Below are 4973 nucleotides of genomic sequence, written 5' to 3'. Positions count from 1 at the left end.
TCCATCAAACCTTATGTTCTTGTAAGAGAGATACTTCCTATTTTTGCTTTTAGTACTCGATATAGGGTTCAAAAGGTTTTTGTGTGATTTGTTTTTGCATAACAAACTCCAGGTAGCTACATATGCAAATATTTGTTTTGTAATGTTGCTTGAGATGTCACATTCTTCTTCCACAACTCAACTGGAGTCTTGGACTAGTATGGTTTTGAAACACTTGTCTACTCATAATATTTGAACCAAACCAAATAATTAATGCATTTCCTTTTTATTGGATAAGCGACCATCAATCCAATTGGTGAAAGGAAATCTTCAAAAATCCATCAAATAGTGGTATTGTGGCTTGAATATAGCTTCTCATGTTTGTGTCTAACTAGCTTATTCTCTCTTGTTGTGGACTCCAACTAGCAAACCTTTCATTTCTTTATGTTCTATGATCCATTGTATTTTGGGTGTTTTTATTAGTCCTTTCTTCATGCTTCATTGCACTAGATCAAACCCCCGCTCCAAGTCATTAAACTCTCCCTTTCAACAAAGCATTCTCTCCTCTTGTTGTGTAAGAGGATAAGATGGCATCCACTCTTCCCTCTTTTAAGAATCATGGTACCGGTTTAACAAAATACTAGGAGGTAAACAACTATATTCTATGAACCAAGTTTCCATTTTCTCCATTACTGAGCATTGCAGTGGCCTTTCGATATCTCCAGGCAACCAATTTGTTAAAAAATGAAACCCAACAACAATTAATAAATCTCCTAAAGTAACCCCTAAACCAACATTCGTTGGTGTGTTTATCCCCTACTCTAAAAGGCCAAATGTTCACCGAGAAAGTGTTGCATAATTTTAGGAGGCTATAAATACCATTGCACTCGTGGAGTTGAACCTGACAACCCTCTATTAGTTTTCTTCTAATAAGCAAAACAACTCTTCCTAAGTTACATTACACATTCAATCTTTATGAACTCACCTTGGTATTCATGGGTCTGTTGTGTACGAAGTAGTGATGTTAATGTGGGCTATGAGGTCACATATTATCCTTGTACAGATGCCACCTCTCTAGATGAAAACCCATCAAGCCATCAACTTGTGAGTCATGCTTAATTGTGGATAATCTCCACAATGAGTTTCTCAAACTCAAGCTCCTTTCCTTCGTGACATAAGTTGACCACCTATAGGTATGGGTTCCCATTTCCCTATGGCATAATTTTCCTTTGATGCAAATAGTGGAGGGAAGAAAGGTATCTATTGAGTCCTATTGATGTTGTCCACTTTGCCTCTGCATTAAACATGGTCCCAACCATCACTTAGTGATGTGGAAGTTGAAAATGCAACCATCTTCTTTTGAACATTGACAACCTTTGCACTTTGCACTAGCATGGATTTACCTAACGATGACCTTGGCAACAAACCTACAACTCTAGGAGATAAATAGAACATGGACTTTGATCGATTCTCGCCATGAACAATTATAAATTCCTCTTGGAGGATCATATCAAAGTTTCACCAAATTCTAAGTGGGATTTCACTCGGGCAAAGTAAGAGAGAGATTCATAGTTTTAGAAGTCATTTCAAAGTGTTAAGAATGGAATCAACCATTTGTTGGTTTACGTCACTTGACCTTCTCACTCTCTTTTTGCAATGCTTTTGAACTTTTCTCCTTGTTCACAATCGCTTTATGAATCCACTTCATGGATCCATTTTGGATCACACCTTCTAGTTTTGGAGGCTTTTGATTACTACAAAAACTCATACTCTTAGACTAGGATTTCTCTACGCTCTAAATTGGATGACTATGGGAAGTTTTCTTCTCACGTCATGCTTCAATCTATCTTCAAAGGCATGACGTCATGAGTTTTGTGCAAGGTTTCACATTATTTCTTATGTCTTCTTAGTTCCTCATAGCTCAAAAGATTCTAACAATGGTGGTTGTCCTCTTTAATGTTCTTTGAGGTTTGCTCAATTGTAATCTAGTTGAGATCCCAAATATTTGTTTTATGGAGAAAATGAGTAACTTGTGTGAACTAATTTCTTCACACTAACTTACCTTGGTGGCACTCAATTCCCTTGTCCAATGAAAGAATTTGCATATTTTTTGTAACTAGACTCCACAAATGCATGGATCGAAAAAGCTATCAACCTTATATTCTCCTTCTTCCTATATTTTAAGCACTTAGGATGCTACAACATAAAACCTTTGGATGTTGATCAACCAATATTATTTTTGGACATGCATGTGGAACTATATTAGGTGTGATATTCATCAATTTATCATTGCAAGAGCACTCGTGCTCAACTACCATTATCTTAAGCCAAGATTTCCTATTTCAGTGGTCAGTCCTTTGGCATTCATAGTTTGTTTTTTATAACTTTATTGGTCTTCATAAAATGACAACAATGGTGCTAAGAAGAGATTTGTATCCCCGACTAATAAACAAGGCAAATAAAAGAATATTTCAACATTAAAACCAAGAATGAATTTGCCAATAGTCTTATTAGGCATGCATCTATAACAATGTTGTTGTTGAATCTTGAAAGACCTATTCATTCAAGCTCTCTACACAATAATGATATAATCTATCAAGCATGATTTCTTTATAACTATAGAGGTAATGATATAGATTTTTACTATGAAGATGGCTCTCCCCTTCTAATCTCATCTTTGTTATGACTTTCATCATTCACTGATTATTGTTGCTTTGAGTGCAAATGCAAGCATGCCCTATTCACCCCTAATCTTAGCTATGCACCTTCTCTTTGATTTGATTTTCCATTTATTAATATGAATTTGGGGATATAGCCTCTAACAATTGGAAGCCAAGTGGCTAATTATGTCGTAGTAGCTACATTAGTTCTTTGCATTACATAGGCTACTTTGAACCTTTCCGTTGTTCAAGCTCCTTTGAACTTTATGTTTCATTAAGGAAGTGACCTGAAGGTCCTTCCCCATCTTGAAACCCATTGACCTTAAGGGTTATCTCTTCCACCGTAGAGCCACTTAATGGTCTCTTACTCCTAAAACAACACTTGGATTAGAATTACAACTATTATGAACCTTGTGGCCCTTCTTGTTACAACAAATGCAAATCAATGATGGCTTTCCTTTTTCATAACTCTGATTTTCACTTACGCTCATTGCTTACTTATATGGTCTTCCAAGTGCGTATGCATATTGAGTACTTAATGCTTCTCTTTGTTTCCTTTTGTTTAGTTTGCACGAGAATGATAGTGTTATGAATTGAAACTTTCTCCTACTAGGAATGTTCACTACTCTTTAGTCTTTTCCTAACTTTGGCTTATTTCCTAGCCTTCTTTTTGACCCTTTACAAAGGTGATTTTAATGGTCTTAGCATTGTTGGGAATGGGTCCCCTGCGGGTCAATTTTGGGGTTGAAAACCCAAGTTTTGGGGCAGAAGGCCCGAAGCTTGTATACGGAAATGTAAAGTCTCCACATTTTGTGGTCACAGAGCGCGAAGATATCAAGAGTCAAAAAGGGATTTTCGCCCTTAGTCTAGATAGGTTGTGTCAGTTTTAGAGATTCACCCTTGGTCTGCGAACCATGGGATTGTATAAAAAGGAGGTCTTAGAGGAGTCTAAGGGGGTCAGTGGGTGAAGTAGAAGTACTTGATGAGTCTGTAAAGAGCTAAGAGCAAGAGTCTTAGCATAGGAAGAAGCTCTGTAGTTGAGTGCGCAGAGGCCTAGGGTAGAAGTCTGCAGCTGAGTGCGTGGACCCCTGCAGCTGTGTGCACAGGGTAGATAGAGTCTATATTGAGAATCTGAATCATCAATAAAGAGAAGTATTCTGAAATTACTGTGTACTTTTCATCTGTGTGTGCATTATTTTACTTCTGCTATGAATGTTGCGATTATGCTATGTTGAATACTAGGGTTATGAATTAATGCTATGTTGATGCGCAAATCTATGTATTTTACTTTGTCATATGAACGCAAGTAAGAATATATGTTTACGCGAAGATAATTGTAATGCATGTTAAAGTTAACCAATACTTAAGCTAATCTGGGTAGACACAGAAGTAAGGATAATTACAGAGGTGCGTAAGCACCTGATCTATCTATTTAGGGTCTGCAAAGGATGATCAGAGACTTTCGCGGAGGCTCCAAGGACGAATAAGAGAAGTACATTGATAAGCCCTAAAGGGCTTATCGATCTGCGTGAAGGCAGAGTGAAGGTCTAAAAACCGACATCACAACCATCTCAGGGTGCGGAAACTTGGTTCCTGCATCCCCCCATACTGCTTCGGGTGAGACTTCAGTTCGCGCTCCGTGGATTGATGCCGAAAGGGCCAATAGTGTAGGGATTTGCTTGGCTACTTAACGTTGAACCTGGGTCAGGGCCCATCAAGCCAACAAGCACCTCTTACAACCAAAATTGGTTTAAGAGGTGGTATGCATTCTTTTATCTTGGAACGCACATTACATTGTATAGCCTTGAAGCACTCAATTGTCTCCTCTTTTCTAGAACCATATCTTAAGGCTTCATGCTTTGGCCTAGATTTTATTAGAATAGGGTTTTTAAATAATTAGATCATTTGTTCATTATATCCCATATGCTTCATCGTTTTGGAGCATATAATTTTGTTGTGTACTTCTGTTGACGGTGTTGGACCCGCCAACATGTCAGGGGATCTCCCCGGTAAGAAGTCCCAACTAGACCTTAGACTGTTTGGAGTAGAAGTCCCAACAGTGGGTAGTACAGTATCACCTTGATTGTGGTTGTGCGCAAAGCTAAGTAAGATGTCCTTGGTGGAAGCAAGGGTGTGACCTTGCAGCAAGTCAGGGAAGATGCATGAAAAGGCTCTAACACATGAAAGGGGAGAAGAGTGTGCCCCTTAGAAGCCTATAATAGTACGCAACTTGAAAGGGAACACACGAGCTGAAAGACATCACAAGATGGAAATTAGAATAGTCGACAATCCAAAGTGATGAGTTAAACCAACAACATGCTTCGATGAGATTCA

The sequence above is a fragment of the Pinus tabuliformis genome, chromosome 8 (genome assembly GCF_031772625.1).
Source record: "Pinus tabuliformis cultivar Carrire ecotype Pingquan chromosome 8, CPIR1, whole genome shotgun sequence".
Classification (NCBI taxonomy): Eukaryota; Viridiplantae; Streptophyta; class Pinopsida; order Pinales; family Pinaceae; genus Pinus; species Pinus tabuliformis.
The sequence above is the reverse complement of the archived record's forward strand: the minus strand, read 5'-3'. Positions refer to the sequence as shown.